Here is a 12,086-nt window from a genome sequence, read left to right as displayed (position 1 = left end):
CTCGTTCTTCGCCTTTCTTGCCGGCTGACTCATTCAGGCTCGGACGAGATTCATTTCTTGTTTTCGTTTGACTCATTCGCTGCCGCCTGGAGCGTGCTGACTTGAAGCGAATCTCAGGCTTCGGGGTTTCACCCAAATCCCCCTCTGTTGGGCCCAGGGACTTCAGTTCCGCTCAAGAATTTCAAGCCCCCAGAGATCAAACTATTCTGTGCCACGAGCAGAGAGCAGGAGAGACTGCGGTGCTGCCGATGCCCAAAGCCCCTGCCACGGCAAGGAATTGCTCAAGCGAGATATCCCAGCCGGCGAACTGCGCCCCTGAAGATGGAAAGCACAACCCCCTCACCCCCCAAGGCCTCTGCCAATCTGACCTGGGGGTGGGGGAAATGCCCTCCTGGCCCCAAATCTGGGATCAGTTGGATGCTGAGCACATGAGCTAAAGCCACCAGCCAGGCATCTAAGAAAAATAATTCTCTGTACTGCCCCCAGCCCACCTTGCCCTGTGTCCTGTCTCCAACTGCGGCCAATCTCTGATGCTTTAGTGGAAGGTGAGACAGCCCCCAGGTTTAAAGTGTGCATGGCGTTGGGGCAGGGGTGGGGAGAGAATCCTTCCTGACTCATGTGGGTGATTGGATGAAGCCCTGAAGCATGAGATTGGACTCTAGTCATTAGCATACAGGTAGACCCAAACGAATCAGCAGAAAACAATAAATTATAAAAATCCTCACTCTTATTCGCTCAGTGATCTGGGCAGCAAGAAAAGTGGGGACAGAAGAAAGGGTTTTTAAAACCTGGCACTTTTCCTCGTGCCCCTTGTTTGAAAGGTTTGAATGAGTCAAAGCTTGGCAGGTTGGTCTACAAAGCGTGCTGATTGCAGCCCAGATATAGACATATTTGAGCTAGCTTCTATCTAACTAGACTACTTGACTGGCAGGCAGGACTCCTGGGTTCTATCCTCAGCGGCAGGAGGGAGAGGGGTCTAGTGGTTTAAGGAGGGGGGCTGGGAGCCAGGACTTCTGGCTTCTTGCCCCAATTCTAGGAGGGGAGGGGGGTCTAGAGAGTTAGCACAGGGCTCAGGGGAGGTGCTGGGAGCCAGGACTCCTGGGTTCTATCCCAGCTCTGGGAGGGGAGTAGGGTCTAGTGGTTAGAGCAGGGGGCTGGGAGCCAGGACTTCTGGGTTGTATCTCCAACTTTGGGAGGGGAGTGGGGTCTAGTGGTTAGAGCAGGGGGGGCTGGGCACCAGATCTCCTGGGTTCTATCCCAGCTCTGGGAGGGGAGTGGGGTCTAGTGGTTAGAGCAGGGGGGGCTGGGCGCCAGATCTCCTGGGTTCTATCCCAGCTCTGGGAGGGGAGTGGGGTCTAGTGGTTAGAGCAGGGGGGGCTGGGCGCCAGATCTCCTGGGTTCTATCCCCAGCTCTGGGACGGCGGCAATGTGTGCTGGGAATCAGGACTCCTGGTGTCTCACGAGATCAAAGCTAGGTGGAGTAACAGTAGCAGTGGATCCAGGGGGCAGGGGGCATGGCTCGGCCGTGCCCATGCTGCCCTGGCTTCATTGCTGGTGTTACTTGTGCCAACTTTGCTCCAGCTTCCTGCGTGCAGCATAGCCCCACCGCAGACAAGCACCCAGCGGGGCCTCTCAGGGCAGAGGGGCAGAAGGTGTGAGCTTGGAGCCCATTATGAGGTTAGCCTGTGGCTGAGCCACGCAGGGACGGCTAACCCAGCACCGTGGGGCCTTTGGGTGCACTCGCGTTCCCTTTACCGGGGGCGGGGGGCTTTCTGCACCGCTCCAGGCCGATGGCTAGTGAGTCATGGATTGCTGCTGTGCGAATGGCTCAGAGCCCAAGGGGAGTCCTTCTGAGAGGGGCGCAGGGCTCAGCCTTTCCGCTTGCTGCCCGCAGGGAATTCCCCCGTCAGAGGGGAGTCAGCACCCCGTAGACGGGAAAGGCCCCCAGTCTTATTCCTTGTTACCTTGAGCCAGCCAGTCCCTTGCTCTGGGGTCAGATGAGAGCTGGTGCCCCGTAGAGGAGAAAGACCCCCTTCCCCTTATCCTGCCCCCAAGGTACTGCCCCAATCCCCAGTTCCTGGGGTTCTGCTGGCCCCCAGTGACTTTGTCTGTCTGTGGGGCACGATGAGGTCTCCCCATGGAATGTCCCCAGCTCCCTACTAAGAGGTGATACCCCCCAGAGCTGTCCTGGACTCTGTCCTGACCCCTCCCCTCCCACCCTAGGCTACCGGTGGGCACGAGCCCCCATCCCCGGCTGGCCAAGCCATCGGGCTGCTGGGCACAATGCACAGCTGGGGAGAGGGCGAGATTTCCCCAGCCCCCAGAGGTCGGGGCACACTTTAGGGAGCAGTGGGGAGCAGAGGGGGGGCCATGTCTAACCCCTGCCTGGTTCTTCCTTAGGCCTGGCCGGGGCTGGGGCAGCAGAGCGAGGCAGGTTGGCCGGGGACACATGGTGTTTGCCAGGAACCCGGTTATTTGACCCGAAGGTTTACGATGGCCGGTTGAGATGGAGATCGGGTGTCACTGGGCAACGGTCTCCAGTAACCAGGCAACGGGAGCCTGTAGCCCGGGAGACCGGCCAGGCGTCCCTCCCCAGCTGGCTTAGCTGGGGGCCTGGTTCAGCTCCTTCCCCGCCTCAGCTTCCAGGCCCTACAGTATCCTGCTGGCAGGGTCCTCGCTCCCTGTGCAGTGCGAGAGACAGCCAGGAAAGGGTTAATGCCAGGGAGGGGGGTGGGGCCTAGTGGTGAGAACAGGGGGGGCAGGGAGCCTCGAGTTGGGCCTAGTGGTTACAGCGGTGGGTGGGTGGGGGCTGGGAACCAGGACAGCCCCTCTCTGTGCCTCGGTTTCCACCTCCTGTGAAACGGTCCCAACCAGCAGCTCTCTCCTGTTCAGCTGAGGGCTGGCGGGCAGGGCCCAGCCTCCATGCCAGCGCGTGTGGGGCGAGAGAGGGCCCCTGGGGTCGGCAGCTCCCGCGGCTGCATCAGCGCCCCCGGCTGCATCAGCGCCCCAGCTGTTTGCTGGCCTGAGGAGCTCGGCTCTGTGCCACTCCAGCTGCCCTTGACTCCCGGCCCGCATTCCACAGGCGGCTGGGAGCCTGTGGCCGTGACGCAGGACCCACAAGGCCGCGTCCCTGCCAGGGGCGCGGAGCCAGCAACGGGCACAGGCAGCCAGTCGCTTGCAGCCGCTTCTGGACACCCGGCCTCGGCCCCCGCCTGCCTCTCCCTCGTCTACTTCCTTTCTTTCCCATTCCCCTCGTCTCCTGTCTTTCTTTCCCCACCTCCTGCTCCTCTCAGGGGGCAGTGGGGCGAGGGAGGCGCAGGCTTGGCTTCTGGCCACTCGCTACTCCGGTAGAGCTGTTCTCATGAGTCTCGTGCTGGGCCCAACGTCCTCTTTCAGTGGCATATAGGGTTCTCCTTCACTTCCTGTCCTAAACTTGTCTGCCGCTAACCCGGTGCTGCGTTCCACACCAGAGGTGGCTGCATCTCAGCGCCGAACAGTCACCCCCTGGGTTGCGCAGGCCACGTGGCTTTTAAGTCAGCTGCTGAGCCCCACCGCAGGGGAGCCGCAATCCCTGGGCGGCTACACCTACCACGGTTGGGCTTTTTAACCCAGTCTAGGGGATTTAGACACAATGGCTTTCTTTATTTACCCTCCTGCCGTAACACAAGACCACGGGCTGATCATGAGAAATACGGGGCCCCTGCTGGTGGAAATCAGAGACAGTGGAGCTGCGTCAGTTTGAACCTGCGGAGAATTGGACCCACTTCTTTTTTTAACTAAACACAGTGCAGATTGGTGGGTGGAACTCACTGCCACAAGCTGCTGAGTGAGGCTCAGACTTCAGCAGGGTGCAGCATATATGCAGCTAATAAGAATATCCACAGGTACTTTAGACCAGGTAACCTGACACCATTCTGAACGTTGAACCCCAGAACCTGGGCGAACGTACACCTTAGATCCATGCAGCCAGTCGGACTTTGACTCCGTGGTAACGTTCCCTTTGTTGCTGCAGCCTTTATCGAGATCAGCACCCCCGTCGTGCCCGATGCTGCCCAGGAACAGCTCCCGCCCTAGTGAGCAAACCGTCTAGTGAGACAAAGGATGGGGAAACTGAGGCAGAGAAGAAGCGAATGGCCGGGGGGGTCAGCCAGTGGCGCCAGGAATGGAACCCAGGTGCCCTGACATGCCGGCTACGCCTGTGAGCGCCAGGCCTTGCTGTCTCTGCAGCGGGGGCAGGGAGGACACCCCGCTTGCTGAGAACTGCATAGGTCCCCCTCCCTCCTCCTCCCCCCCAGTGACTCTGCTGGTATCAGTTCCTTGAATTGCCTTTTATGGCAGGCTGGCTGGAGTTGTGTGGGAGGGAGGGCAGGAGAGTGGGAATGGGAAATGCGGGAGGCGGGCGGGGAGGGAGGATCCTACTCAGCAGTGGGCCAGGAGTGGGGAAGCCAAGGGCTGCTTGCGTCACATCACTGGGGTGGGTTTGTTTGGGGGAGGGGGTCCTCCTGCAGGTTCGGGCGGAGTGACACAACGTGTTCTGACACCCCCCACCCCCCACCCCATCCTAAGCCTCCACCTCCCTTCCTAGGGTGACCGGACAGCAACTGCGAAAAATCGGGACGGGAGTGGGGAGTAATAGGAGCCTATATAAGAAAAAGACCCCAAAATCGGGACTGTCCCTATAAAATCGGGAGATCTGGTCACCCTACCCGCCTCCCCACACGGGAGGGCAGCCCTGAGCTCCCACCAGGGTGTGCCAGGGGGTGAGGCAGCCCAGCGGGTGGGGTGGGGCACAGCCCCCCCCACAATGCCCTCCACAGCCACCACAGTGCCCCCCACCTTGCCGCACGTGGCGGCTGCGCAGTAACACCCCCCCACCCCCCACATTCTCGTGAGTTTCCTACCTGGGACGTCACTCACTGATCTGCAATAGAAAAATAGAAAAACCACCAGTCAGAGCCAAATATAGACACTGCGAAGAGCTGCGCCCCGGGGGGAAGGGAGGGGACGCTGGGCCCTGCAAGGAGGGAATTTCTCTTGGGGTTTTGACACCCCACAGCCTGTCCTCAGCGTGGGTACGGCCCCAGGGAGAAAGAAAGGGGGGGTGCCTAGCATTTTGGGTGCTAGCCAAGACCCGGATTTTTATAGATTGCAAGGCCAGAGAGGGGTGCGCGCGCACACACCCTCACACACCCACCCCCGGATAACACAGGTCAGAAAACAGCCTCCAGATAACACAGGAAAAAACAACCCATCTTGATTTAATAATTGCCAGTGATGGAAAAGCCACCACAACCCCCTGGTCAGTGGTTCATTACCCTCCCCGTTAAAAACAGACACCTTATTTCCAGGCTGAATTTGTCCAGCGGCAACTCCCAGCTGCTGGCTTGTGTTAGACTCAGCCCTCTCCGGGTGGGGAGGGATCCCGGGCGCTTAGGCCAGGGGGGCCTGCAAGTGACGAGTCCTGAGTTCTCTCCCCAGCTCTGGGAAGCGAGTGGGGACCAGGGAAGGCTGGGTGGGTGTCCCGTGGGTGGGTGTCCAGTCATCTGGCTCAGGTTCAGCGCCCTGTTCGGCCAGAGAGACCTTTAGCCTCTTGGTGCCTCAGTTTCCCCATCTGGCCAATGGAGGTAGTGGCCCTGCCCTGCCCCACAAGGTAGCGGGAGGATAAACCGCTTCCAGATTGCGAAGCACCCAGACACCACGGTCCATGGAATTAGCTGGGAGAGGGGAGATCAGTGACCATGGCCCATTTGCGCCTCAGTTCGGAGACCCCTAATTGAGGGAGCGTCGGAGCCAAGCTGAGCCCAGCTAGATGTGTCTCACCCCATGGGGTTCAAACCGGCAACCTAGAGGTGCCCCACGGCGCTGAGTAGCATCCAGGGTCAGAGAGGTAGAGGCAATATAGGCTCAGGAGCAAGGTGGGGGGCTAAAGGCACCCCCAGAAGACTCAGCCTTCGGCTATGCTGCAAAGCAGAGTCCCCTGCAGCCAGGCTGGCGTGGGACAAGACCCCTGAGCCGGAGGGGTCCCATCCCCCTGGCCCAGCCGGTCCCTGCGTCCCGACCCCCTGGCCCAGCCGGTCTCTGTGTTTCCCCTGCCCCAGCCCAGCTGGTCCCAGCGTCCTGTCCCCTTGAGGCCCTGCCGGTCTCTGTGTGTGTCCCTGTCCCAGCCGGTCCCTACATCCCGTCCCCCTGAGCCCCAGCTGGTCTCCGTGCGTCCCCCTGGCCCAGCTGGTCCCTGCGTCTCGTCTACCCCGGGCCAAAGCTGGTCTCTGTGTGTCCCCCTGGCCCAGCCGGTCCCTGCATCCGGTCTCCCCCAGGCCCAGCTGGTCTCTGTGTGTCCCCCAGGCCCAACCAGTCCCGGACCCTGTGTCCCATCTCCCCCAGGCCCAGCGGGTCCCCATGTGTCCCCCTGCCCCTGGCCCAGCCGGTCCCTGCGTCGCCTCCCCCTGGCCAGGCCAGTACTGGAGCTGCAGTTTCCCACCACAGATCGCCCTCTAGCCAGGAGCGCTCCCCCCTCGCCCCACTCCCCGGCTGTGCCGTGGGGCTGGCATGAAAAAGGCCCGGCAGCTCAGCCAGTCCCCTTCCCTTGCCACGGCAGCTCCCGCGCCCCCACCCCTACTGTCCGCTGACAAGCCCAGTTTCCCTCCTGAGAGGAGGAAAGCGGAAGCCGCCCCCCAGCAGCCCCGGCCCTGGCCCGGCCCCACAGTCGCGCCACCACAGGAACTGAATGTGCTGAGCTGCTGCAGAGAGAGCTGGGGGCCACTTCCCCTTTCCGTTGCACAGGGGAAGCTGGGGAGGCCGCCTAGGTGGGGGGGGGGCAGCAGACGTCTCCGCACAGGGGACTTGCATAAGGTCACGTCACTTTCTCCGGCCTGGAAAGAGTCGGCGGGTGGTAAACACGAGCCCCACGGGCAGTGGGTTCCATTGCTGACGTTGGGAGGGGAGTGGGGGCTAGTGGTTAGAGCGGGGGGCTGGGAGCCAGGACGCCTGGGTTCTGTTCCCAGCTCTGGGAGGGGAGTGGGGTCTAGTGGTTGGGGGGGGGGGCTGGAAGCCGGGACTCCTGGGTTCTATCCCAGCTCTGGGAGGAGAGTGAGGGCTAGTGGTTAGAGCAGGGTGGTGGTGATGGGAGAGGTGCTGGGAGACAGAACTCCTGGGTTCTGTTACCTCCAAAGCTCCTGCACAGTTCAGGCCCAGTTTTCCAAACAATAGTCCCACAGGGACCCTGCCAGCTGGTCTGTGTAGCATCCCATCCGACAGCTCAGTGCGTGCCCCATATCTCACGTCCTTCATGGCCACTTTATGATGGGGCCTCTGCCATTGACACAGCCCGTCTGGCCATATCTGCAGCACGGGCTGAAACAGAGATGCGGGGGTGGGATTGCAAAACCCCAGAAGTCCTGGGTTTCTTTCTGGAGCGTGGGATCAGCCCGTCTCACCAGCAGGCTGGGCCTCAACGTGACCGGACGGCAGGTAAGTTTAACTCCTAAGTACGCACCCCGGTAAGAGTTAAACTCACCGGACAGGTAAGAAAGTGGCCCAGAACTGCTGGATCTGAGCCTCCGCAAACTTGCGGGCGTGTTGGGCGTGTCACCTGGGAGCTGAAATTTGCCACTCGAACACGTCCCTAGCAAAGAGCCCCAACAAACTCCAGGGCCTCCTCTGTGCAGCTCGTTGCTCCGTCCCAAAGGGCTGGACTTTGGGAGTGCTGCTTGGGCCCAACCCCCCAGAATTCCTGAGCCTCACCCAGTGCTGGGGGCTGAGGTACCCCTGAGTAACTTCACTTTGGCACCATGGAAGGAGAGAGAGAGAGAGATGTGGGGCAAGAGGGAACATAAGAATGGCCCTACTGGGTCAGACCAAAGGTCCATCTAGCCCAGTATCCTGTCTTCCGACAGTGGCCAATGCCAGGTGTCCCAGAGGGAATGAACAGAACAGGTCATCATCAAGTGATCCATCCCCTATCGCCCATTCCCAGCTTCTGGCAAACAGAGGCTAGGCACACCATTCCTGCCCATCCTGGCTAATAGCCATTGATGGACCTATCCTCCATGAACTTATCTAGTTCTTTTTTGAAACCTGTTATGGTCTTGGCCTTCACAACATCCTCTGGCAAGGAGTTCCACAGGTTGACTGTGCGTTGTGTGAAGAAATACTTCCTGGGAGAAAGAAAAGAAAGAAAGGAAAAGGTGAGTGTGTTTGGAGATTAGATAGATGTAGTGTATGGAGATTAGATAAATAGATAGATGTGTTGTGATAGTGGATGGCTGCAAGACAATAGTGGCATGAATGTGATGGGAGCGTGTGCAATACATGTGAGTGAAGCAGGAGGAAAGGGTGTCCCTGTACTTTGATTTCCTTTACTCTTTACTTTACTTTACTCTCTGACCGTGCGGCTCACATTGCTCTGAGCCAAGTTGCCTCGCTGGGCAGATGCCAGGCGCTGCCCCTTCCCCGTGCTCAGGAACAGGCTGAGAGGGCGGAGCTTGTGAAAATGGATCAGACGTTCCCTGTTTGCCAGAGAGGCTGGGATGAGAGAAAGAGAGAGAAGACACCTTTATTCCCATAAAAATCACATTAAAAACGATTACAAATGTTATAAAATTACACTATATACCCCCAAAAGATATGAACCATAACATAAAGCACAACATGGCTTAAGCGAACATTAAACCTGGATCACTAAAGCAGCAGCGTCAAAGTTCACCCAACCGATTGTTAACGCCCCAAAAAGTGTCCAGGTTACAAGTCAACTTACAAAAGGGGTAATCGACCAGCAGCTGGGCCACAAACGGGCCTAGCACGTCACGTCACTGTACCCCGAGGCCGGTCTGTTCTGGTGAGATTTCTAAATGGCTAGTTTTGCCTGACCCAGCAAAAAGGGAACCAGGCAGGAAAATGGGCAAATGCGAGCTCTGCATCTCAGTCTGCGAAGGGCTGAGAAGCTGCTGCAATAAACCAAAAGAGGAATCAGGCCTGGGCCACGTAGGTGTCGAAAGCCGTCTAGAAAGGGAACCCGGCACAAACGCCTCTGGGGTGAGAGAGGGTGCATGCAGAGATCAGCTGCTGCCATATTATGCAGGGCCCTCCGCTGCAAGTCACCGGAGAGCAGCCTTGGGAGGAGGTTTCTACAATGTCATCTGAGCTGGGGACAGAGAGTCACCCAGGGGCATCCTCCAGGCTGTATCAGGGCGATCAGAGAGGGTGGCAAACTGCACCCAACTGCAGACCTGCTTCTTGATCACGGGGGCGAAAGGCACATTCACCAAACCCTTCCAGGAAAACAGTCAGTCTGGTTGCACAAGGACCTTGTCCAGAGGGAGAGAAGCTAGCCAGTGAAGGGGACAAAGGGATGCCCCCCAGGAGAACAACCCCCACAAAAACTGCCTGCAAATACTCAGCAGCCCACTGAACTGGAACGGTGGCAAATCCAGACGCTGTAATCAACCCGGGGCCAGCAAAAATGGGTGAGCGTCAAAGCTCATCCCCCCAGCACGATGGATGAGAGGGAAGGCAAGGGCTTCCAGGCCAATGGGGAGGAGAACACAGGACCTGGGGCCGGAGGCCGCCACCCTGCAGCGGAAATCAATGAGCCCCGGGTGCCCCCACCCTCGTCTCATGGCAGGAACAGCACAGCTGGGTGCAACCAGCAGTAACTATTTAAAAAAATGGTTACTATCCTTCTGAATCCGGTGCCAAAGGCCCGGGAGAGGGTCCAGCCACACTAGCCAGTGCCCCGACTCCGAGGTCACGAGATGGTTGGCAATCCAAACCTGTCCCTGAAAGGAGAATCCGGGCAGGAGGCAGAGCCAATTCTGCAGGCTGCCTTGCATAGGGCGGCCAACCCTCCGGGATTGTCCAGGCATTAAGACTCCGGTTAATCTTGAATCATTCAAATCACTGTGGTCCAATAAAGAAATATAGGACGAGAACGCTGGCCTGGTCCCGAAAGCTTCTAACGTCTGCAGAAGACGACGACGAGTCGCTCTGTCACAGGCCTTCTCCTGGCCCTCTGAAACAAGTCCCACCTCCAGATGACAAGGTTTGCTAACAATTAAGACATCACCAATTAAAAACAAATGATTAGGTGGGCGGCGGTTAGCAATGCCATGTGTCAGATCGGGGTGCGTCAAAGCATTCAGCTGGCGCAGGCCCTGGGCAAAACTTTATCATCAGAACAGAGGAGAGAAAGAGAAAGGTCTTCCGTGCTGTAGATCACAGAGATTCCCCCTTTTTTGGCCGCTGCCCTGAGGAAAACGGAGAGCAGCTCTTTCTCCTGGAGACAGCACGGCTAGAAAAAAAACAGGACCGATAAGATGCCAGAGGCTTGTCGATTTCAGTACCTGGGGCCTGGCCTGTAGAAGGCTGCTGGACTGCATCAGAGAGCTCCTGCCGTGCTGGCGGGGCATCTCGGCACCTCTGTTCCTCACAGGTCAGACAGGTGCAGCTCCCCCCGTGCCAGCACATCCCAGGCTTCAGGGGCAGAGCGCTATCAAGGGAACCGCTGCTTTCCCCCGGGCCGCAGGCTTTGTCTCCAACCCAAAAAAGAACCTTGGGGGAGCGTCAGTTTCACGCAGTGGAGACAACCGGGCCAGGGCTCCTGGCACCATCTCTTCCAGCAAGCACTTCCGGAGCTGGGTCTTCTCCGGGCAGGTCTGGTGAATCTGCGCCGGGTTTCCCACATCAGAGTCGCCACGAAGGCCTAAGATCTCTCATTCTAGGGCCTGATGGCAGCCTGGGGATGCGGATTTGGACCTCACCGACATCCCACCACTGACTCAGGGACTTGTACAGCCACGTCCACTGCCACCGACTCTCCCCAAACACGTCCTGTAACGGTTTGGTATGAAAGCACCCGTGGGATGCACCGGCAGGGAGAGGGAGAGACGCCGGCAGAGCCCGGACGATGCTCAGACAAACGAGTGGGAGACACGGCAGAGTGAACAGACACATCCACACTGGCCTTCGTGGTATAAAAGTGATCCAGTCTAGCCCCTGAAACCTGGCCGGGGTTAGCCCTCACCTTCCAAACAGCTACTAGCCCAAAGGTCTGCAGGAGACAGTACAGTTCCCTGGCTGACGGCTGGCGTGGTTCCTGTCTAAAACATAATCTACAGCTTCAGAGTAACACCCGTGTTAGTCTGTATCCGCAAAAAGAAAAGGAGGACTTGGGGCACCTTAGAGACTAACCAATTTATTTGAGCATAAGCTTTCGTGAGCGACAGCTCACTTCATTGATGCATTCTGTGAAGTGAGCTGTCGCTCATGAAAGCTCATGCTCAAATAAATTGGTTAGTCTCTAAGGTGCCCCAAGTCCTCCTTGTCCATCTAAGGCACAGAGAGGATCCGTGCCCTTGCACGCCGGGAAAAGAGAACGGCTTCCCCAGTCGACATCGGAGCCAGGACCCAAGACAGCGTCCCCTTCCCGTGCCTTCAGCCAGCCCCCTGGCTTAGCAGGGTCTGAGCGCCCCTCTTGCAGAAGGACGAGATCAGCCCCTCCCGGGTGGAGAACTTCCAAGAGTTGTGCCCTTTTACGACCCGCACGGCCGCCGTTAATATTTCGAGAGGCCATCGAGGCTAGATGGAGAGGGCCAAGGGAGACATTGGTGAGCAGCAGTACTTCGAACACAATGGGCCCCGTTGGAGGCCTATCTATCTTGGCCACGCCCCACGTGCTTCCTCGACGCTGAGGTCTCTCTCGGGACAAGGGCCAGGGAATGAACAGAGCGCTGGAAGCCAGGGGGTCAGCCTCAGCCTCGACTCCCCCATGTCCCTTTAGTGCGACCCGCGAAGTCGCGCATCTTCCGCACGCCAGCTGCGCCCTTCCTAGCCAGCTGGCGGGCTGGGCCATCAGGAAGGAGCAAGGAGTCAGAGACACCAGCATCATCCGCATCACCTCCCTCAAACTCCACCGGCTCACAGGACCCACCGAGCCCCCACCGCAGTCTGTTTAGAAACAACGCTGGCTCCACGCGGCTCCTCGGGCTGTTCACCCCCATCTCTAGGGCCTGGCTCTGCTCCTCAACCTCCAGGACACGCCCTGGAGACAGAAGGAAGTCGCCAGGGCAGGGGGGCATTGGAAAAAAACTACT

At 58.7% G+C, this 12,086-nt stretch overlaps 1 long non-coding RNA gene across 1 annotated transcript; it reads right to left on the bottom strand.

Annotated features, from left to right (window-relative positions):
• Positions 1–3,245: 3,245 nt before the first annotated feature.
• On the bottom strand, positions 3,246–6,020 carry LOC140902131 (uncharacterized). The gene is made up of 2 exons (XR_012156015.2): positions 4,902–6,020; positions 3,246–4,070 (listed from the first exon to the last, which is right to left on the bottom strand). It is a non-coding gene; the product is annotated as an uncharacterized LOC140902131 (long non-coding RNA).
• Between the last annotated feature and the right edge of the window lie 6,066 nt (positions 6,021–12,086).

Source organism: Lepidochelys kempii, chromosome 23 (genome assembly GCF_965140285.1).
Source record: "Lepidochelys kempii isolate rLepKem1 chromosome 23, rLepKem1.hap1, whole genome shotgun sequence".
Lineage (NCBI taxonomy): Eukaryota > Metazoa > Chordata > Testudines > Cheloniidae > Lepidochelys > Lepidochelys kempii.
This window is presented reverse-complemented; position numbering and strand designations above follow the sequence as displayed.